The sequence below is a fragment of the Mycetomoellerius zeteki genome, unplaced genomic scaffold (genome assembly GCF_001594055.1).
Source record: "Mycetomoellerius zeteki isolate Tzet28-1 unplaced genomic scaffold, Tzet1.0 scaffold360, whole genome shotgun sequence".
Classification (NCBI taxonomy): domain Eukaryota; kingdom Metazoa; phylum Arthropoda; class Insecta; order Hymenoptera; family Formicidae; genus Mycetomoellerius; species Mycetomoellerius zeteki.
The window spans coordinates 254,768-279,916 of NW_017257350.1; the positions used below are offsets into that span (position 1 = coordinate 254,768).

The 25,149-nt window shown below is 36.2% G+C and overlaps 1 protein-coding gene across 1 annotated transcript in view; it reads right to left on the reverse strand.

Annotated features, from left to right (window-relative positions):
* The window catches only part of sano (CABIT domain-containing protein serrano), a 121,285-nt gene that overhangs the window by 38,421 nt on the left and 57,715 nt on the right, over positions 1–25,149 (reverse strand). The window contains 1 exon segment of the mRNA XM_018453014.1: positions 3,942–3,971. The gene's annotated coding sequence lies outside the window, so the exon portion shown is untranslated.

Below are 25,149 nucleotides of genomic sequence, written 5' to 3' on the forward strand. Positions count from 1 at the left end.
AGAGAGAGGGAGAGAGAGTTAGGAAAAAGACCCGCTCATCAGAAGCAATAATACGAGGGAACCTGAGTAATAGCAAGGGTACAACACTATACGTTCCTAGCAGCTTGTAATCGGAATGGAAATGCGGATCCTGCAGACGGGATACTCTCCCTTTAGACGTGGACCGGAATTCCTAAGAAAGAACAGCCAGCTCGCCTTGGCTCGTCATAACGTCGCGCCGATAATTAATATTATTTCACGACAACGTCCACTCCTTTCGAACCTCCCTCTTTTAGCTATGCCTTGTAATATTGGCTATACACACCGCGATATATTTGAGTTATAACGAGACGCGTCCTGCAAATCAAATAAAGTATAGAAGGGTACAAGATGAGCTACAGCAAATCTATGATAGCAGGATTCATGATGTTAAACCGAAGATTAAAATATCATGATCGCTTTTGCGTGGGTGTACATATTAAATTCATGCTAATAATAACTTTGAAGTTTAAAATATAGGTACGTGACATGTTTGCGAATTTACGACGATTGCTCAAAAACACGCATGTATATTATTACGTATAACTTATACAATTAAATTAAGTTGAATATACTGTAGAAATATCTACTATTATATATAAAAGTGAGTAAAACAATATTTAAAAATAAAATACATATACTATAGCTATTTTGTAAGTTCTTGTATTTTATAATTTTTTTGCGATAGTCATAAATCATTATCGTCATTTTATAATATAGTCATAAATCATTATCGTCATTTTATAATATAGTCATAAATCATTATCATCATTTTATAATAATCTTATGGAAACAAAGTTTCATTCAAATTCATGTCATGACAAGCTAACGCTTCGCGTTTCATTCGCAGAATATTTTTTATCTCTTTTTTTATTTTATAACCTAAAGAAATAAAAGTGAGGGTAAAAACTTGAATCTCGATATGAGACTAGTTAATTGCCGTACGATTGATTTGATTTTATTATATTTACATTCAGCAATGCTGTGACACCGGTATTTCTTCATAACGATGAGTCCAATGCCTTCTTATTTTTAATCCGCATAACGCGTCAAGGTGCTGATGTCAATACCGAATAATATTTTCATTAACGTGATGCAAATAAGGATGAATGCTTGCTCGTTTGCATTAGAATTTGATAAAATTAATGTATTAATATTAATATACAATCAATTAATATAAAATGAGGAATTTATCAAGATTTTGTACTTGACAAAAATATTTTTTTTTTCTTTAGATATCATGTTTTTTAAAACGAAAGAACGTAGTTGGGCTGTGTCGTTGAACTATTGGTCTGTTTTTTTATTCCTGCACTCTTTGAACTGGTATTAAAGTGAAACAAACGTATATTTATTTCACTTCAACTTATTGCACCATGTGCACCAGTTCAGAAAGTGCAGGAATAAAAAACGGACTTTATGACACCTGCACACATACGAGAAAAAGTATTTATTACTCTTCAATAAATTATCTTTTCATGGCTCACATAATGTAATGATCTTTACTGGTCATATTAATTATATATATATCTCTATATATAATTACATATAGATATCTGAATAAATGTTGCTGTAGTAAGATGTATTTGTATAAGATTAGGCTTTTGGTATTTAACTTTGTTATACAAATATTTTCTCTGAGTCTATTTTAAGTTTATATTTATTTTAAAATGTGGCGACACCCATTTATAAATATTACACCTAATATTTTTATCTCTTATGATTTTGAATTTCGGTTTTATTTTAAAATATGTGTATAAAGTATATTAAAATAGAAATGTAGACCGATGGATAAATGAGAAGGCGAGATTAGAAATCAATGAAAATTGTGCGGCAAAAAACTACGCGCGCAAATTGAGATGATTTCCCAAGTGGATCATGATTCGTTTATGTTTTTCCATCTTATTAACGATAATATGGGCGCAAAGCGACAAGAGATACGGGGGATGTAACGAGATATGTATGCATGAAATATTTATATAAAATAAGTTTTAAGATATATAAAATATACTAGTATCTTAAAATTAAAACACACACAGGTTATTAAATACTGTTTTTTCTATTTCAATTCAATAAACATTATTAAAATTAACAAGGTCGCGTTAAATGTAATAAGAAAGGAAGAAGGTGTGTAGCATTTAAGTCTTACAATTAGATATCTCTGTTCCTCCTCGGACAACGTCGCGTGCACCATTGCACTCATTTATAATCAAAATAGGAATGTAGATCGGAAAACGAGAAAGCGAGGTTTGAAATCAATGAAATTGTACAGCGGCAAAAAGCTTCGCGCAAATTGAGACGACGCTTTCCCAAGTGGATTATAATTCGTTTATGTTTTTCTACCTTATCACCGGTAATACGGGTGTAAAGCGACGAGGAATTACGGAGGACGTAACGAGATACGATGACGCTTTAGCTTTGTACAAGTTTATAATCAGAATGCAAATACAGAGCCCGAGGATCTATCGACTTCCGCCTGACAGTTAAACCGTTAAAGGCGCACCTAATTGGCGTGATCTCTCAATTATGCCAGGCCCTTTGAACGCGACCGACTCCCGTCTGACATTCTACGGTACCGTGAGCATTCTATGTTTATACTCCAATAGTAGCATAATTTTCAATAGCATAATTTCAAAAATATACTTAATCCTCGTCGGCAATGTGAAAAGAGGATATTAAAAAGGGGTAAATTTCTGCTAAAAAAAAATGTAAAAGAAATAGTATTTTTTGTCGATTGTAGATTTTGACTTCCTGGATACGCACAACGTGGTGTATTTCCAATTTATCGTATCCAGAAGGTACAAATCTATAAAAAAACATTTCATTTACTTATACCTTTTTGGACAAAAATGAGCCCTTTTTTGGATGAAGTAAAAAATTCTTTAACATCTTCCTTTTCAACTGCAATCTGAATCCTCGAACTTCAATGCAGATTTTTAAATCGTTCTGAACTGCATATAAAAAATTCTTACATACACATATTTGTAAAAGTTTTAATAAGTTTTTACTATCATAAAAATTGGATTGTATTTTATTATTTTTTATAGATTTAAATTTATCAGAATTTATAATAAAAAAAATCGACTGTGCCTTTAAAGTCCAACATTACTGACGGAGAATTAATTTTTCGATTACTGATCCTCTTTTTACACTTGCTTCATATTATCGCCTTAGTCAGAGATTCAATTTACTAAAGAAATTTATAAAAGAAAAATATGCATACTGGAAGTACTAGCAGATAAATAATGTATAAGTTTGAAATAATCTAGATTTGCTCTCTCATTCTAAATCTTCCTTCTTTATCATTTTTTTTCTTCGACCATGCCTTCTTCGTCATACGAGATTGCGTGACTATTAAGGGAGCGTAGCACCCTATATATACCATCGTGATTAGCATCTCACTTGTAATTTCTACATGATACCTCTTACAGGGATGTACTTAAATTTACCAAGTCCCCCTATTTGTCCCAATTATTATCGAAATCCTTAATCGTCGCATGCATGCGTTAATGCAGGAAAATCGCCGGAAACCGCGCATTACGCGTACGCTTTCTTTTCCCCCGCGTCTTCGTCACGAGCGACTCAATCAATCAATCGTTCCAGAACGTGCGCAACGGCATTCATTTCCGTGGAAACACGCCTCTCGAAAGTGCAGGCTTTATCCCAAGGTACGATTTAAGCGTTTTCGTCTCGTTTTGCCGCGTAATTTAGAATCTAATTAAGAATCACCTTGGTCGGCGGAGTTACGTGCGCTCTCGCGCACACGCACAATTTTATGCATGCCCGCGTATACGCGTGCGGAGCCGAACGAGAGACGCATAAATCTCACGTGAAACGAGCATTAACTGCGAAACTGCTCTCCGCGAGTTTGTAATTATAATACGCGCGAACGAGAGGTACTCACGCTCGATACACGTTCTACTCACTTGTTGACTTTGGGTACCAGTGACTCGGTTCTGCAACAGAAAGAGAAAAAATACACGTGTGACGATAATATTGATGTGACAGATTCTCACGCGATTATCGATTAAGCAATCATCTTGGCAATTCACACCTCGTGTTTTGCACAACATATTATCATGTGAGGAGCAAAACGCAAAGCTAAAAATGTGTAACAACAAAGTGCAGCGGAAATTACATAATTAATGTATCCATTAATACATGGGGCAAACGCAATTTCAGGCATAATGATTCTATCAGAAGCTGCGTTCCGTATGATGGATCATTTTATCCTTGTTGTTCATCGAATTAAACAAGAATAAAATATGTCATTTACGCTTGTACTGCAATTAACGATTTTTTTAAAAATCAAGCAGATAAAATTTGCATAATAATAATATTTTTTATTCGCCACTTTTATTAGCGACTTTGCATCAGTATTCAGTATGCAATATTTTGCTTGCTGCTACATCTGCTCGCATAGTTTGGTAATAACTTTGGTAATAACTTGATAATAACCGTAAATTAACCAAATCTGAACTTTAATAGCTTATTCACATTTCTATCTGTGCATAAATAATCATAAATAACAGAATCTAACAACTGTTCCAAAGATTAATCTCAAACGTAAATCATCCGTAAAAGAAGAAAATCAAATCAGGCATGTGGCTCACGCAATCCATCCATGACTGCATTTCGCATTCGTCGCGTGTGAACAGAACATCGCACTTTTTCTCGAAGAAAAACGTCGATTGACATGCGATTGACATAGGGAGATGGAAAAGCGTCGCGTCGCGCAAACAGATGTACGCGCTGCATCGCGAAAAACGGAGGCTGCAGAAAAACAAAGAACGGAGCAACCCTTTCAGTTGTCCTTGTTGCTAAGACGACTCGCTTTGAATCCTGCGTAGCTAATTTGAATAATTTCCTAGTTTACAGGATGAGCACGGCCGGATCTGCCGTCGTATCTAGCACGTAAACGCACTGCCATCTCATCAGTTTGGCCAGGGCATCGGCGGCTCGCGCGACACGTACGCGAGTCTTTTACACGACCGTTTCGTCACGTTAACGCGAATTAAAATTCCCTGCACGACGGATAACACGGTGAAGAAAACATTGTTTTCGTCACACTTGATCCCTCTTTTCCTCCCTCTCTGTCTCTCTCCTCTATTTCTCTCTCTTTCGCGAGACTTGAAGATTTATGAGCGTAATGACATCGTACATCAGTCGGAAGCAAGGCCTCTGAGCGAAACTTGATTAACCCATTACGTTGCGTTATATGGAGCAGCTACTTTATAATCGCACAAGATGAAGAGAGTCGATAAGTCGAATATCATGAGAATATCATGACGGTCAGGTTCGCCGTTACGTTAAACTCCTGGAAACGTATTGCCTGTGGCATATTACTGTAATATCCTCCATAGTCCGTAATATTGATGTACAAAATGATTCTAAAGTAGATGTGTTATTTGACTTAATGTCATTTTTTTTTCCTTAACAAATATAAATTTCTATAACGAACATTGTTAAGATATAGCTTCAAAGTAGTTGGAAATGAAAAATTGTGTTAAGTATTGTAAATAAAAATAAATTTAAAAATTTCTGTTTAATTTTTCAAATAAACCTTAACTTACAGAATTTTAAGACTAATGAAGAAACTTCGCAAAGTGTAAAATTCTAATTTTAATGAATTAAAAAAAATTTATTATTTTTAAAATTCATGTTTTCAAAATTTATTTTTAAAAATGTTATTGACATATATATATATAAATAATTAGAGGTAATTCTATTACAAAATTGTTATAAAACATTTTTTAATATTTTGAATGTTTTTGAGATATAATGAAAATAAATAAAAAATATTGTTTTAGATAATGATTTCACTCTTTAAAACCGTTTATTGGCAGCAACTAGTATTTTCTAAATTCATTAATTTATGTAACCTGTATGCATACAATTTTTTCAAAAAAATTCCAATTTAATCATAGATAAACAGCAAGAAATATAATTTAATTATGGATATTTTAGAATTATGATTTATTAAAACAGTTTCCCTTATAAATTTCGTTAAAAACATAGCCTGAGATCTCTCCGGAGGATGCATCATGGTCTACGACAATGAATCTCTACAAGCGAAATAATTCTGGCGATCGTGCGCAGCTGCGAAATAATTCATTCGGCGTTTCCGCAACGGGCGGATTGTATGTGTTGCGGTGTGCATTGCGGCTGATATCTCGTCTCTCTTGGGTACTGTGTGCGAACCCTGACCGTACGTGGCAGATAACGTATGGGCTTTCGTGGATTTTCCTGTTTCTGCCGGCGGAGATAAGGAAGGAAACAGGAAACGACGGCGCCGAGGACGTTGCACGTGAGGTACATGCCCGATGAAAGCGAGCCGTTTTATCGCGGCGCGAAGGGAAATGAGTCGTTAAAGCAACGATCATTTTTCAGGTCTCGTCCTGCATTGCCATTCGACCGTTCGATGTTGCGTTTAGTCGGATGTGACAATCGCCAAAGACAAGATTATACCCGTATTATTACATTACCAACGCATTTTAAATTTATCAACCGTTTACCATGCGATTAGATATACCTTTGCGGTTTTAAACGGCAAGTTTTCATTTTACTTAAAAATGTACATGTTTTATCCTTTTCAGCAAAATTCTCACACTGACAATGAGAGAAAAATGTCCAAGTATTGTGAAGCAAATGTTACTTACGAAATTTGATTGTGACGACGAAATATACATTTCTGTGAAATATATCTCATTAAAATTAATTGCAAAAAAATAAAATAGACGGCTTATTTACCAGGAATAAAATTTTATTTCGTTCGTATTTAAATAAACGTTTATTTCAGTGAAATAAATATATTTCTCACAAATAAATTTTTAGTCATCTTTTTCTTATTGCAGTATCTGAGTGAGAATAATAAAATATCCTTGCCATCTGTTTCCGTCTAGAGTATTATACCCAGCGGGGCGAAGTCGTCGCTACGCCTAGCACGCCGCAGGAACAGCGATTCGCGGATGCGTATTCCGGTGCGTGTACGCACGGAGGAACGAGCGCATGGTGCGTATAGCCACATCCGTACGCGGGCGTACATCGGGCACGCGGGAATAGCCGCGGGTGAAAAAGAGAGAGAGAGAGAACCGACCGGCGACGCGCTCGGTAAGCTACGACGAAGGTTATCTCACGGCGCGGATCTAAACGTTTTACCATGTACGTAACTATGCCCTCTCGCATCGGAGTACATTGTCATTTTATGGACAGATAGGACCGCCTCGCTGCGCGCGCCCAACTAGCAACGACGAGCAGACGCGTACAATTTACGCGTCTAATTGCGCTGCTATCAATGCTTTCGCTCGTCAAGTGAGACATTAAGTCGCGATTCGCTAACGAGGAGCCGCGCGCTCGTTTCCTCCACGAGCGTTTTTCCTTTTTCCCCTTTTACTTGCGAGGAATTTCCTACAAGTTGTCCAAGAAATACAAGAGAGATAGTAATTTCGAAGTAGACTAATTTTAAAAGATAATATATGCTTCTCTCAATACTCTGTATCTTACTATCTTAGTTCCCTCTTTCATTTTCCAACCTCAATTCATGTATTCATGATATATCTTTTTTATTACTTTAATGACAATCTTTTTAATCGAAAACTGCACGTTTATAAGTCACAATTTAAATATAAAAGATTATAAGCTATTAATATCTAGCTGTAATACTTCAGCGAAATTAGTAGGAAATGTTTTCGATTTATAACGTTCTCTAGTTCGTTCGAAACTTTCAAATTATTGTAGTTATCGGTTATATAGAACTGTTTCAATCCACGCTTCAATTATCGGTGATTCAACTTCGAGACAAGCATCATTCAGACTGGAACATGTTTACGACAGCTAATATAAGTCTATACAATCGTTATATTATAAGCTCGAGGCTAAACCATGTATATATCAGAAAATTCGCGTTTTGGACTCGCGAAAAGTCCCGTTAAGAGTGACCATGTGAATTTCACACGTCAAGGACTCAAACGTTCAGTAACTGTTGGTTTTCGAGGCTTGATTGTCGCGGCCCGATCGTCGCCGTTAGCATAACATTATACACATGACGCAATCAGCAACGGAGAGCAAAGACGCGGGGCGGAATGGTCGTAAAGAGTAGACAAACGTACATACGTATGTTGTAGGATTTAATTACATCGTTGCGGGGAAGAGTGATCGCTGGAACTAGCAGTGTCACGCCTTTTAATCCGCGGACACCTCGGTTATTACTTCCCGCGGCTTTTTTAAACTTGTCACCGCCAGCCAGCCGCCAGCGGGCGTAAATAATGCGGCTTTCTCCGTTCCGCCGCATTTACCGGCTACCTCTTCAACCCGAACGCCCATTACTGCATTATTTATTAACAGTATACGCGATCTTAACTCACGCACGCCGCTCGAGATCGTCCCGTGACGCTCCTCCCTGTCACGCTCGACACTCAGCTTCACATTACGAAATTTTTCCTTCGGAAGCAAAAACACAACAAAAGCAGATTTTATCTTACATTCTCTTATGAAAACTTTACAATGACTGTGAATATCTAAAATATTTAAAATTTAATAATCCCTTTAAACCTGATTTTATTGGAATCATGTTGACAAATTTTTTTAAATTTAATTTATGAACACATTTAAGTAATTCATACTAAACAAATTAATTTTTTTTTCAAAATTTTGACTATATTTTCAACATATACATTTATTATGTACATCGGATCTCAGATGATGTCGATAGAATTAAATAATTTCAACAGATATCTAAATTTAATGTACATTACATGTACGCAGGATCTGAAGGGATTAATATCATTATTGATACTGATATTCTATTATCTTTGACTACATGGTTCTCTAATAAATAGCATGTATCGTTGATAATAGATTATCAAAAAGTCGATAATAGATTAAAGACTTATCAATCCCCAAAGTAGGTACGAGAGATTAATTTGTATGTTGAGTAACAGCAAAGTGACTGAAGGATAGAATACATTATCTATGAGCTGATTAGGTGTCGTAATAGAATGACTGACATACTTGTACGTAACACGTGCCGTCCATTACACCTATCACTGCAGCACTATAATGTTTCATGTACGGAGAGATAAAAGCCTGAATGTAATTGGATAAAGGTGATCACACGTGCTACGTTTTCATAATCCGACCAGGAAAGCGTCGAGCGTTAATTTCACTGGGGGATGACGTACGAGAGATGAGTGAAAACCAGTGGTGATGGTTAATAAAGTTTAGTACAGCGAAAGTGTGCCATTAAATAATGCGTTTTTTTGTCGCTTTTTGCACAAATTTACGCAACAAAGTGGACCATTAAAGACCATTCCAAAAAGTAGAGCGTCGCGACGTTAATTGAGCATCCATTTACAGAATTTTGACAATTCTTTTGATGAATTTCTCGAGAAAGAAAATAGTAAAAAAGAAGCGAAAGGCTGTTCAAAAGAAGAACAAATGTCCCTCATCTCTCTACTCGTGAAGCAAAAATTCAAGAGATTTTTATTCGGCAAACAATCGTTTTGGAAATGAACAATGAATTATAAAACTTCATAATTGCTTACAGAAATTTTTTTTGTATCAAGCACGAGATATAAACTGACTACTCCGTTCACCTGTTGATAAATCTGCCACCGCAGAATTTTCTTTATTATGCAAAAGAACTGAATATATTTCGCGAGATACAGGCATGGCCGAGAGGAAGGAGCGAGTCCAAAGGCGAGACAGTCCATACCCCCCTTTCGTTCTGCTTCACGCACTCCCGCGTGGAGAGCAAGGGCGGCAGGACGGAGCGTGGAAGAAGGCGGAGGAAGGACGCGAACGCAGGACGAGGAGAGATTCGCCGGAGAGCACCCGACCTCCACCTTGGTCGCCACGCATCGTGGAATTCGCATTCGGGGAAGAAGCTCTTCTCTACCGCACCTCGCCTCACCGCGCTCGCTTCAGCGCACCGCTGCTGTTTTGCATTTTACACTGGCGTTGAGATTTGGTCGTTAGATTCGCCGATGCACCACCATTCCGGCCCTCCTCTCACCGGACGCACGGCATCGTCCTCCTCCTTCAGGAACAGAACGTTACAAGCTACGTTTCTCGTGGATAACTCGCAACTCAGTTAACATTTTTTTTTATTTTATTTTTTGTTTATAGCATCGACGTTAATAACGTCGACATTATTTTTATAAATTTATTTTAATCAATCTGATTGTAGATTTATCTATAGCTGTTTAATTTATCCCAGATTTGCGTATAATTTTAAACTTCTTTTATTTTATTTTATTATTTCTTTTTAATTTATATTTTCTGCTCTTCAGATGAATATAATTTTGTTCTCTCGTATTTTATTTTTTAAATTTTATCATCACCTTTGACTCATTTAGCAAAAAATTATGTAAAATTACAAAATATAAAATAAACAACAATTATGAAGAAAATTAAATTTGTATGAAAACGATTTTCTGTTTCCTCTCTGGCTTTCCTCTATTATCTCTAGAAAAGGATGTAACGTCCTGACCCCCCGTTGCGCTTTATACTCGCGTAGGACTTTTACTACACGCACGATGCATTCGTAAGTCTCGCATAACAAAAACGCATCGGCCCTGAAAGTGCGTCAAACTCGATGCACCACGGGGTATGCCGTGCGTGGAAAAACTCACATCCCGGGTTTGCGTCGATATGAATAGAACGAAGGAAATTGTCGAATAAGAAAATTATTGTCTTACAAACCTTTAAAAAATTCTGAGAGAATTATAATGAATTAATTTATAGTTAAATGCATTAAAATACTTTTTAATCAAACTATATCAATTTTCATCCTATCTTTTAATCAATTTAATCAAACCATATAAAGTTTAGTTAACAAAATCTGAATTTTAGCTATAATTAGTTATTACAAATCATAAATACATCGAATCTGAGATTAGAACGGTGCAAAAAATACAATATTATTATAAGTACTCAATAATTGTTATTCTACAAGACAAGATATAATGACTAAGGCACAAGATAACATACTGTAAGCGCACAATCATTCCGACATCGTCTTCCTCCTTCAGGAACAAAGCGTTACAAGTCTTATCACCTCTCGCGCGTATTCCGTGACAAAACTGTGATGCCATGACACGAGCGATTATCTAACGTCTCGTCTAAAGAAAATCTCCAGGTGGGTAACCCACTAAACTACAAGAGAGACAGGCAATGAGGACAATGGACTACGCGAGAGTTTATACTCTGCGATGTGATTTGTGATTCGTGCGCGTGCAGGCAATTGCATTGTAGAGAAAGCTAGTCTCACCAACAGAGGACTATCCTCCTCTTCCACCCTCGCTTCGGTCTCCTGCCAGTTTCTCTGTCGGTCTGGACCATCTTATTTCCAACTCGCGCTTACCAATGTTGTTGCAATCGACCAAGCTCACAAATGTCGCGTTGCAAGATGGAATTACAAGAGAGAATATTAAGAACGAGTCTCTTTCTCTCTAAGGAGACGCAGATGTCGACAGAAAGAGGGAGAGAGATGTGAGGGCAAATTTGATTGCGACATCACTTTTCTATTCAAGTCATTGGCAAATTCGCCGATAAACGATGGCTTAGAATCACGAGTGCTGAGGAGAATAATTCTGCGAATTTACAACTATTATTCGTCTATTAAAAATTTGCAATTTTATTAACAAATAATTATAAATGATTTCTAAATAATAATAACCGCAGATTATTTCGTTTCTAAGATTCCTATGCCTTCATAAAAAAATTGTCATTCTGAAGAATGAAATCAATCTTAAAGATTGAAAAGTGAGCCACTCTTTTTCAAGACTGATTCAATTTTTACTCTTTAGAATGAGATTTCACTCTAAAGAATTTAGAGAGTAGATAAGACTAGAAGATATAGACAGAGAAGGAAATTCCACCAAAGTTCCCCAAGAGACAATGCTAAATCTAACTGTAAGCTCATTAATTGCAATCCAACATCATTTATTCGTAAGTTCCATGTACTCTCGTTTCAATTCTCCCCCTCGTACCAAAGCAAGCAGTCGCACGTATGCCGCGGATTATGTTTCATGTAAATAATATTGCGCGAGATCAGTCACTCCCGGAGCGAGGTATTCCGGATCAAGTACTACACCGGCCAATTCAATGCAAACATCTGCATTAGTTGACCAATATCTCGCCGACATCAAATGGATTGAGAACAAAGATTAAGATACAAGTTGATTATCTTTGTGAAAGTAACACCTTATTTTTTAAATTTTGATACAACTTATAAAGTACTGATACTTCTCAAAAAAGAATTTGACAATTAACGTTCAAAAAAATAAAAATAAAAACTAGTTCTAATATTTTTTTAATTCTTTAAAGATAAAAATTTTTTCAAATTAAAAAGATTTCTTTTTGATGTAATAACAATAACAAATGCGGCCATGATTTTTACATAGAAAACTACAAGTAATTTATTCAATCATTTAGTTCTTCTCGTTTATTCTTATTAAAACTCATTCTATTAATTAAAAATAAAAGGAAATATAACATATTCTAATGATGTAAGCGTCTCGAAAAATTACATTATGCTGGAATTTTTCATTTTTATTAGAATAAAGCAAAACTGTACAGTAGAAAAGTGTATATTTAAACGTATACTGAGAGAAAAAAATGGTTGCAATTACTATAATTTATTGCCATTTTTGATGCCAATTTATACTTTTTTGATAAAACTACAAATATAATTATTATTACAAATGTTATAACGATAATAACTGTAAAAATGGAGCTCTTAACCATAATTTTACCATGTAATTATAGTTACAAATACCAAACACTTTTCTTTCCGTACCGTAAAACGATAATCGTTATGATAAAATATCACGACCGAAGGAAATGCTATGCAATGCGGACACTGCAAACACACTCAACAACCTATTTGTGTCGCTGTGCTCATAAGTACAAGCTGTCACGAGGGTCGCATTATATTCGTCGATAAAGCACCCTGATAAAACCTGCGATAAAACGCCAAGTCGTTATTCGCCCACTCTTGCTTCGCACTTGCGCGACCAATTAGCTATCAGCTGACGGCGGACCTCGTCCGCTTAGAAACAAGAAATCAAAGGCAAGGCTACCGCGGTAACGCGTGAGAGTTCCCGCCGGATACCGTACCGAATCGCGGCGCGTAAATACGAAGGAACACGCCATGGTGAACTTCACCACGAGTCCGTGCACGGGCACAAAAACAGAAAGGGAGAGAGAGGATCATCCGGAGCACCACTTCTCACGCGGAAGCACTTTGAATTAGTGATACTCTCTCGTCGCGCCGCTGCACCCTCCACTCGACCTGATCTCCGTGGATCTACGTTTGCTCGCGAATTCGCACAGAGACCGACCGTCGTCGAATTAACGATTTTCACGAGCGAGAGAAAACAGGATTCCAGAACACGCACACGAGAATGGAAAAATCTTTTTCGCTTAATTAGGCGAATGGTACCGACCTTCGAGTGAGCGAAAACGACTGGTTTGCATTCATTGCTATGCCACAAGAGATGCTATAATGATACAACTTTACACGATATTAAACTCGTGCTCAGCGACAGTAAAATCTTGGTTATTAACTTGTATCGTTTAAACAATGCAATTAACAAGCTAACAAAGAGACTATGTCAATCGTATATAAAACTGATTAAAAGCTTTTGATTTCTTTAAAAATTTGTAAAATAAAAATGTAACGTAGGTACAGTCGAAAATAGAATTGATTTGATCAGCTCTTCTTACTTCCATCATACTTCTATTATAATATTTCCTACAAAAATATTTTATAATATGAGTAAGTTGAAGAAATTTTAGTTCAGTGAAAAGTTAATAAATCGTCATTACTATCTGATGTTCAATGAATCACATATTTCAATGATATAATCATAATAAATATTGATATGTAAAATAGAAATGCAACGTACAGTTGAAAATAAAATTGATTTGATCAGCTCTTCTTATTTCATTATATTTTCCATTATAATTTCATAAAATGTATTGTGCAAGAGTGAGTTAAAAAAGTTCAGTGAAAAGTTAATAAATCGTCATCTATGTTTAATGGATCACGTGTATTTCATTGTTGACTTCGTTGAATGCTGTGTCAATAATATAATCGTAAGAAATATTGATATCTAGTCAAAGTAGACATAGTAAATAACAATATTGAACAGTGTCTAATATTCATTAGTACAAATTGACTTTTCACTGAATGAGGTTTACTTGCTTAAATACATAAATCCGATCAGTCAATATTAGATTCTAGAGTCAATATTAGATTCTAAGTATATATTGTACATAATGCGTTAAGTGTATTATAGCTACGCTGAAGCTAAGCTGCTATAACAATATGTACAAAACGATGTTACGTGAAATCTTGAATGTTATTATACATACACTATTTCAGTTTCTTGACAAAGATCGAGAAGGCTAGCAAGAATAACTTGTGCCAGATGACTTTTAATGTCAATTACGCGAAGATTCGATGAAAATAAGCATGCAGTTATACGAGAATTATCTCGTGCAACTGAATTTTCGCAGTTAACATTAGAAATGGTTGACTGCTGTCGTTTATTACGTTTCTTTGCTCTCCATGCAAAGCAGGGTGCATCGAAAGTAAAGAACACGAGTGCACGCGTGGGCGTATTTACGAGTGAGCTCGAGGCGATTCCGCGAGACTGTTAAAAAATACGCCTCGCAAACTTGTCACTGCTTGCGAATCATTAGCACGATTTGCGCACGACCCGAACAATTTTAATCACGACCGGAATTCGTTACTGCCAGTAGAAACGGATGTTAATCCAACAATTTATTGCGTGATTCGAGGTAAAATGTGTCGCTCTCTCATCTTTTTCTTTTTGTCTCTCTCCTCGCAATTTTTTTGCGCCTCCCTTTCTATCCATCCTATATGGTGTAATGTAGTTTCGCTCACCCGCTGATTTCACGGCAAGTAATTTAATTAGTCGGAAAGATACTGTTTCGCATCACATTCCAGGAATCTAGCCTGCGAGCGCCGGTCTGCAATTAGTCCATTTCTTTTTGCAGACGATAGCGCCACTGGCGTGAAGATTGTTAGATAATTCGGCCCCCCGAGGGGCCAAGAGCACTGAGATATGTTACTCGATAACCACACAAATAGGGAAATGTTTAAGTGAATAACAGATAATTTTTGTCGGAGCATCTTCTCGAATCTTCCCGCCACATTTCGATGACGTATGAATAATTATACTAAAAGAAAAGCGTTTGGTATTTGCGATAATTACATGGTAAAATGATTATGGCTAAAAGTTCCATTTTTTATAATTATTATTGCTATAATATTAGTAATAATAGTTATATTGATAATTCTCTAAAAATATATATAGTTGGCATCGAAAATTACTAAATAATAGTTAAATTAAGATGATATCAATCATTTTGTTTTTTTGTTATAATAAGAAACTGAAACATAACGTGAAGAAAACATAATGCATTAATAACGATGTAGGTACTCTTACTTGAGATAACACGTTTGTGATAAGTAAACGGTTAACGATCAAAAGTCATCGATCTATAAACGGAGGCTACGTTGTCGGGTTAGATGGAAGATTCTCTCGAAGCAATCTTCTTTACGCGGGACGCGTCCCGTTACTCTACCGCCGATAATGATTACATTGCTTAACAATAATTAACATTGCTCATCAAGCGCTCATTAGTTAGAGTAAATATAGCGGTCGATATTCGGGCTACGGTGTTTTAATGCTAGGGTGGCACTCGTCAAGATACATACATGCGGGTAATAAACGACGTAACAAATATACGATAGCTCGGCTTAATACCGCGTGGTTGTTATCGCGTATTACCATGCAGGAGAATTAAAAAGAAGCACATGGAAGAGGAAAGGAATGGCGTAATGTCATTCGACGTAGCGGTATACAAGTTTCTCGTAACACTGAGCGATTTTTGCGAACGCTGTTGAATGCGAATAATCGCTGTACTTAAGAGATTCTACACATGTTTATATATATATATATAATATTAACCTACATCCCCCTCCATAATATAGAATCTTTTAAAGTACACTGAAAAAAAAGGCGAATAATAGCCACCTAATGTATTTTGTTAAATGTATTGATGCAATATTTAGTAAATATTATCAATATTAATATTGGTAATATTATCAACATTACTGATATTATGATATTACCGTTCGATAATAATTACTAAATATTAAAAAAAAAATAAAATTAGCGTTTAGTTGGTGCAACTAAATGCTAATTTTATTTTTTTGTTATATTAACTAACCATTTGATTGGAATTATTTCACCAAATTTAGTAACTGTCATCTAAACTTCGTTATTATTACTAAACATTTTTTCAGTATATATTTATTCGTATTTAATCAAAATTCAAGCTACTTAAATTTCGAACATTAGTATACATAGATATACAAGATGAGATTAAACACATGTAAACTCTAGGATCAAAGAAATACTGCCGAAAATGCCTCTCGTGATCACGGACGAGTAACCGTACATCAAGCATGTGGAAAGGTTCACAGAGGCGATGCGAAGGCGAGACAGAAAAGGTGAAAGGGGAGGAAGGCACGTACGTCGAGCTGCATCGACGCCACTGAAACGTTCGTCGTCACGCTGACCTTTTAAGGTGCCGAAGGGTACCACCTTTTCCCCTGACAGCCACAACGCCAGCAAAGGGCATTCTGAGACGATAAGAGAGAGGCCCATCGCGTAACAATGCCGGTAGCTGTCGTTTGCGTTCACGTACGGTTCACCGCTGCAACTTCTCTCGGTAATAGGAGGGATTCTGTTTCCTGTCGAGGCAACAGATCGCGCATACTAAACCCCGTCGAAGCTACCGTTAGCATCTGTAGTAACTCTCCAGACAAACAGGCCTTTTCCTAGAGAGCTCTCTCCATCAGCTTACTCTGACTCACACATATGTATCCAAGTGCTACGGTGTCAGTGATGGAACCCGGGGTTTTCTCCCGCGAACGAACATGCATTAGCCGCACGTATGACAGGCGCCAGAGCGGCGGGCTAGGCTGTATTTACAGGCAATAAGTACAGTCTCGTAGCGAATATACTTTTGATTTACTTTACACCGCAGACTTTTAGATACATCCTAATTCGTCAAGCACCTGCTAGATTCGACTTAATGGCTTTTCCTCGCCTTTTTGAGGACCGCAACTTTACTTAAAAAAATTTATCACTGACAATTTAATGCTGTTGATCTCAAAATTAATTAGGATACTTCGGAAAATAAAGCACGCTTTGTATTTGTAAAAATTTCAGTGACATTTAACACTTTTAAATATTAACTTTTTGAGTAAAATTAATATTGTCAATACAATATCAGAGAGAGAAGCGTGAGAATAATATTTTCAATCTGCGAATCAAAATCGAATTCATTCTACATAATATAGATTGTCTAGATAAGAATGTCTATGTTCTTCATGCATCTCTTTTCAAAGTTCTCTTCCTTCTTCGAATGAGCCGCTTCTATTGTACTATGTATTTCTGATTTCTCGCCGCAAAGTTTAATTCACAAGTCTTCCGGTGCAAATTGCACTTGAGATTATGTATCGACCGTTTAACCCCGCTAATTGCGCTAAACCGAATTTTAACTGTGTTAAATGCGAATGCATCCGCAGACGGAAACGTTGTCTGCTAGATAATTCACGTAGATACTTTTATCTCGCAGCTACGTCAGAAGTACAATGGCATGAGATTGTTATTCCAGCATAGCGTTAAGCGTTACGGTTCCAAGCTCCAAAAATTAGATTATATTGGTATCGTAAACATGTTCTTATAATTAAGTATCCTGATAAACAAGTAAAAGGCTCTATTACAAAATTCTCATAAATTATACTTTTCTTAGAGATGTTTGTACACCTTAAAAATATGAAGTGAATTTAACACCATGTGTTTATATAATTTTTATGTTTTTACATAATTTTCACCGTGTTAATATTAACATAGTGTGGATTTAAAAACCTTTGATGTTTATAATCGCGTCATCATGATGTGAATTGAAAACCCATGATATATCGATCAACATCACACGACAAGAATTATATAAACACCGCATGGTATTAAATCCACACTCACATTTTTTAAAAGTGTATCTCCGGAGGTAAAAGCGATTCGTCTTGAAAAAAGCTAGTTACGTTTATCAAATTACAGTCGGAAGCGTCGCAAGGTGATCAGAAAAGATCGCGGTGTTATGTTCGCAGTATATCTCAGCCCTCCAAGCCATTGTGTCGACGAGATTACGTGGAATCTATCGTGTGTTATACGGAGCGGCTGAATAGATAGATAAATGGATACCGTATAGGAATAGCCGGAGTCTGGGACTACTAAGGGGTACACTATTGACTCGGTTGAACAATAGGTGCCCCTCACTATAATCGGAAGTACGTCTTGTTAGCGTAATGCGTAACTGTACATAGTGAACGGCTAATTTCGCATTATATCCCATTACGTATCGACGGATTAAGGTCTTGGGATCCCGCCGTAGAGCTGTCGTCTTCCTCTAACCTTTACTAGGAACTCCGCAACTTTAGGCATTTTATTAATCGACCGATTATACAATTCATTAATGATATTCATATTCGTATGTATCAATGATATTTATTTTACATCATACGTGTCGCCAATAATTCTTCAAATTGTTCTTTTACATAAATTAAGTTTCAGTTCATCTAATTAAAGTTATGCGTATATAAGTAATTTTTTTAATTAATTAATAACTATAATTGTGTCATTTTTTCTCTTGCTTTCCCTTTTTTTCTTAATATATATTACAGATTAAACCATTCGATGATGTACTTTGATAAAATAAATAAAACTTACACGTGTGATTTTTTTCTTCAAGCTGTATGCAACTTGTTATTAAGATGCTGGAACCGCGTCTAGATCGAAAATACATCGCGTGACACTTCTCACACGTTTCTCAGCGATAAATTCTTACAAGGCGTGTGTTAACACGGTAGAAGTAATTTCACACAGAAATGTCGAGGAGAAGGTCGGAGAGCGACTTGCAATATTTATCTCGACATAAATTGCTGAACGGTTTACATGCAGGCTCGTCATAAATATCGTGATGCGTATCTTGATATGCCCGCTCGTAACCACACCGTACCACAGTGGAACACAGTAGCCGCAAAAGCAATAATAGTCGTTTGTAATACTAGGAAGAAAACTGACGAGACACTTAAAACGCGTGAATCTTTTGACGCGGAAGCGACTTGCTCAGATAAATTATGAATGAAAGATAATAGTAATACTATACTTATGTACTGTACTTAGAATATTTATATAGAATTTTATAACATCGAAACGTGAGGACTCTTTGTTATACATTTTTTTTGTGAAATAAATATTAGAAGGGCATACCCTTAATCTTTTTCCAAACAATTATAATACAATAATTTTCCAAACAATTACAATGCTAAACTTAATGCAATCCTTGCATGCATGCTTTCTTATTTCTCTTTTATAATGATTTTTTAATCATTTTCTCTTCATAAATAAATTTATATAATTAATTATAAAAATAAGGTATAATGGATAAGGAATAAACAAAGTGTCGCTTTCAGATAACTATATTTACAAAGAAAATGCTCATTTGAGCAATTCAATGATCTTCTGACTGAATGCGTCATGAAAAACATGTCCGCAAGTGCATCTTGGCTTAGTCGCGCGTCTTGCGGAGCAGTCCTGGCATTTAAATGTTAGCTCTACCTGCCCAATGGTATTTTGCCATAGTACGAGAGGCCGCATCACGCGCCATTCGCCGTCGCTCTGTTCAATTTCGAAAGTTAAATGTCAATGAGTAAGCGTGCCTACACGGTTTAAGCTGTACCCGATTGCATGTTTAAAACAATAAATCTTTTCGAAAGGAATAAAAAATGTATGCACACTCTCTTAAACTTTTAGAGTGAATTTTCACTCTTTAGAGTGAGATTCCACTCCAAAGAATTTAGAGAGTAGACATGGCTGCTCTTCTTAATGCACTTCTTTATAGCAATTATAGCATGAACTGAGTATTTTTTTGATATATAGATATCTGACGGAACAATGGAAAATTTATAATCGCTGTGCAATAACCTAAAACTAAATATTCCTAATTTAATATCCCTTTTTTAGTGTCATCTATATTGAAAATATGTTTAATTCATTCGTGCTGTTACAAAACTGGAAAAAGATAATAAGAAGAATAAACGAATAAACTGTAGAATAAATAAAAGAACATCGTTTTTGTTGATTTTAAGAACAAGTTTTCTACGTTTTATATAAACTCCGATTCCACGAAATCGAGGTTCGAAAGTTTGACGCATTTCGAATACCAGGTCAAGTTCATCGTGCCTAAGTAGGTCCATCACGAGGTCCATCAAATCGTCATCCAAGCGTGGCGGCAATATTATTTCTAGGAAACGTTTGTCCCGTTTTCATTAAATCGTGACACGCTTCGTGATTCACTTCATCGATAATCGAGGAAAGCGATAGAGATTTCTTATCGTTCACGTTCGTCCCTTTTACCGTATTCGTTTCGTTTGAATTACGTAAACCCAGCATAGAAAAGCAATCGCTCGTAGCCTTCAAAGAACATGTCTCATACGTTAACAACCGTGTCATACTAAATGATATATCTTTCCGATCTATTGTTTTCATTTTTCATATTTACGTCTACATTTACTAAAATAATATATGAAGTATAATACATCAGTTTAAAAAATGTTTTTAAATTTCAATAATATAACATTCACTATTTTCAATCTAATAATTGTTATATAAAATAAAGAATAAAAATCAATATAACACTGAAAAAAAAGGTTGGCTGCTGCAGCAAATTAGATGGTAAAATATGACATAGCATTTTTAATTGGCTACAGCAGTCAATTTTTAGTTGCAGCAACCAATTTTGGGTTGCAGCAGCTAATTTTGGGTTGCGTTAGCCTATCCGCAATATCAGTATAGGATTTCGATTGGCTGCTGCAACCAAAAATTGGCGGCTGCTGCAACCAATTAAAAATGCTATATTTTACCATCTAATTTACTACAGCAGTCAATCTTTTCTTTCAGTAAACTAAATGTAAATTTAGTTTAACAAATATTGTAAAAACAAAAAATGTGTCTATATTAATTATCCCTAAGTTATTAAGTTACAACAATTAATTATCAGAAAATATTAGATACGCGTTTCTATCCTATATGTCACGATTATCTGATTAATCCTCTCTTGTTACGCGTCACGCAAAAATGACGTTACCATGATTATCCTTCGTCCATCAGTCTCGGTAAGAGAGAGAAAAAGAGAGACAGAGACAGGAGCTAGTTACGACGAGAAAGATGGGTCATCGACCAATGGCGCGTATCAAACGACAATAAAAAAGCAGCTCGTCGCGGTCCGTTCGAAAGTGCGCGCGCGCATCTCTAACGGACAAGCGTCCTGGTAGTTGTCCTGACCTAAGGACAAACGTACTACTCCACGTAAGGTCACCCGGGGCTCCGCTCGATGCATCGCGTACATTTCCGCGTTCACGCCGACCGGCGCGGCGCGGCTCAGCTCGGCTCGGCGCGGCCAGTCACTGCAAGAGCATTCGATAGGCGAACGCCTGGTTAACGGTACCTCACCGGGTGCCTCCCCGAGGTTTTGACAATCCACGTCGTAGGCAATCGAGCCTGCAGCGTCTGGCATACCGCGCGCTCCTGTCGAGGATCCGCACCGTCTCGCGAACGATCATCGCGAGGACGATAACTAAGGAAGGAGGGATTGGACAGAGAAAGAGAGTAAGAAGGAGAGAAATAAGGAGAAAGAAAGTGAAGAAGAGAAAAAGATAGAGAAAGAGAGAGGAGCACGATGGGAGATAAGGTGGGCGGCGGATGCTGTGAAGAAGAGATGAAGAGAGGATGGGGAGACTCCGAGGAGACGCGAGCAATCGGCATATATCCGAAGACTCGGACGAGAGGTGTATGTGCATCGAGAATTCAAATAAATCGCTAATCGAGGGTATTTATCCTTTCGCGTCAGTGATGCACGTGTATGCGGCGATGCTGTGTATGCGGTAACCTGTCGTATGTCCGTCATTCCCCTGTGCACCGCAAAGCCGCGGTTCATCGTCGTGAGTGGTATTTTCCTTGATATTATACGGGTGCACCTTTGACCACTGGCGAGCGTGGGGAACGTTACTTGCGAAAAGAGATTGCCATGTGAATCGATCGATCGTGATTTCCGTCACGTCTATAATGGAATTCATAAAGTACACGGGAAGGACGGTTTTGCTGAAATATCTAAAAATTTAGCTAGATACAGATCTGAAAATAATTTTGTTGAATCAAAATAATTATGTAAGAAAGTAATAAGAAATAAGTAATTGGACTCCTTATAATTGTATATGAAAAATAATAAATTGAAACGGCTAATTTAGAGTCAGCGCGGTAAGAAGTGAGCAAAAAAAGTTTCTTAGGTATCATTTAATAGATGGTACAAAAGTTACAAATTTGGACGTTTCGGCTATTGGTTTTAGCCATCTTCAGCAAACATTGGTAAAACTTAAACTATATTCTATTCTAATACGTCTAGATGTTGTCTATACGGAAGTATCTCTTCGATCGTTGAGATTCTGACAAAATTTATATACAATTATGTAAAATGCTCAAACTGGTTGCTACACTGGAAAAAGAGTCTGATTACATTAATTAGAATTCTGGTTGAAAATAAAAAAATTTTCTTATTGAGTCTCTCTATTAATTCTAATTGAAATAATCAGATTCTAATTGATCAGAACCTTTTAGTTTTATTAGAATCTAGTTCGTCCATTCCTAACCAGAAATTTTTTTCGGTGACAGAACATCAAAACTTTTTGTAGCATTACTCATCATGCTTGAAATTCCTACGTAATTATTTTGATTAAACAAAATTATTTTCAAATTAATATCTAGTTTTAGATACTTCAGCAAAATCATTCTTTCCGTGTGATATTTCTAACTTCTTTGCTCAACGTCAATTATAGTTGAAAGTACTGGAAGAAACTATAAAATCGCGAAATTATCACATATTATAGGTAGAATGCTTTGCAAGTAAAAAAAACACTTCTACATTTTTGGCACACTATTCTCGAATGGTGGAGACTTGCGCATTCTACTTGCTAAACGACGCATTCGCATCACATAGATCCATGTGATTCACGTGCATTCGCGTGGTGAATAAGATGCAGCGGGACCTACCGGTCACGAAATAAATTTATCTTTCCAAAGATACACATGGAATCTCGACAATTTTACTTGAACGTATCTCTGTCCACGAGAACTGCGGCTTTTTCATTACGCCTTCGTATTTCCGCATAGTTTGTCTTTGAATTATCTATCTTCTCGCTAATCAAGAGAAATTAATACATCAGACAACAATGTAAATAACTTACTCGGGATTTAAGCTTATAAAAAGATTCGCGGAGGGGAATTACTCATCCCGATAACATAAAAATCCACAAAAAATTAAAAGAGGCTCGAAAAATTAAATTAAACTTTCCAATATCGTAATCTTTTTATGATTTATTTTTAGATGCCTCGTAAATAACGTCCTTTAGACTTTTTTACTCAGAAGTTGGACGATAAAAAACGTATATGGGATTCGAAAAAATTTTTAAAAGTCATCGCAGAGAGGTACAAGATCTTTTTTTTTTCTTCAAATGAGATGACAGCCTTCTCGCGCACGTGCCTGTGGTTATCGAGAAGAGAGACCGGAGAAGGAAGAAGAAGCGGATACGAGGTAAAAATGAAAAAGTCACTGATGCCATGCGCGAGCGATGTGACCTCTCGTCGGTGACCCCGGACGAACCGGCCAGCGACGACGAGGAAAGGGGAATGCCAGACCTCAGGCTACATTCACAGTTCGCCGAAAAAGGCATCGCACACAACCGGCACGCCGATTATGCCGATCGGTCAACAGACATAGCTCGTCCGGGAACTCGTCTTTTCCTGATTGCAGACAGGCGGAAGAATCGCCGACTGATTCGATGCCGTGAATGAAATTTGTCATGGGATCCTTGTATTTGACGTTTCCCCTGTGATCTAATCGGTCTATTTACGGCACAATACTTATATAACTTGATTTGACTGATAGAAAAATAAATGGCAATTTCTTCAATGAAAATGAAATCGATTAATCCGTTAAATTAAACAATATATAGATATATGTTTAATCTTGAGTCTCTATCTCTTTCAGGTTGGATTAATTAAATAGAAAAATCAAAGACATTAATCGAATTCTATAATAATTTAAAAAAAATGAGTATAATGCTCTTAAAAAAAAATAAAATAAACATTCTCACAGATATTACTTAAATTCAATATGTTATAATATTTTTAAAAACCGAATTTTCAATATTGGAAATAGGTACTGAATTTTGCAAATTGATGATTCGACATTTAAGACAATATTATTTTGAAAGCGGCGAAAGCGCAATTTGTTCCCATGTTCTATTAGACGTAATAGGTTTCGTGGCACAAATCGATTTGTCGATTCGTGCCGTTCTCTCGTCAGGAAAAACGGTCGAACCAGTTAACATCGTTCGACAATTGGCAACAGCCAATTAATGATCAGTGAAACTGAAAATGACAAGGTTTAAAAGGATTGTAAGCCACTTGGCCATTCCACGCACAAGTCTCGTTAGTTTCCTTCAATGATTTTTCTAACTTCTTAACTTATAACTCATGTATCTGCTTGTTAGGATAAATTCCCATCTTTAAGGCTCGATAATCTTGTCGCTGTTTGTACGATGACTTAAGACATTGTCATTTAACATCGTCAATTGCGTAAGTTATTGTTATAAAACGCATTATTCAATATAAAAATATAAAAATATAAATGTGTAACCTTGATTAAAAAGTCGTTTAGCTGAAAGAGAATATTTTTCCTATTACCTCAATTTTTTAACTTAAATATTAAAACGTTTATTTAATAAAAATTGAAAACTGGCGAAGAAATTTGAGAGTGAAATTTTACTTAGCCTAAAAAAGACTCAGATTGGAGATCGAGAGTTAATTCCAAAACTTTAAAGTGATGAAATTTTATATTTTATATTTTTTTTAGACTCTGTGTCATTATAATGTATAAAAAATTTGAAGACATTATCTGTTGAAGTTATTTAAT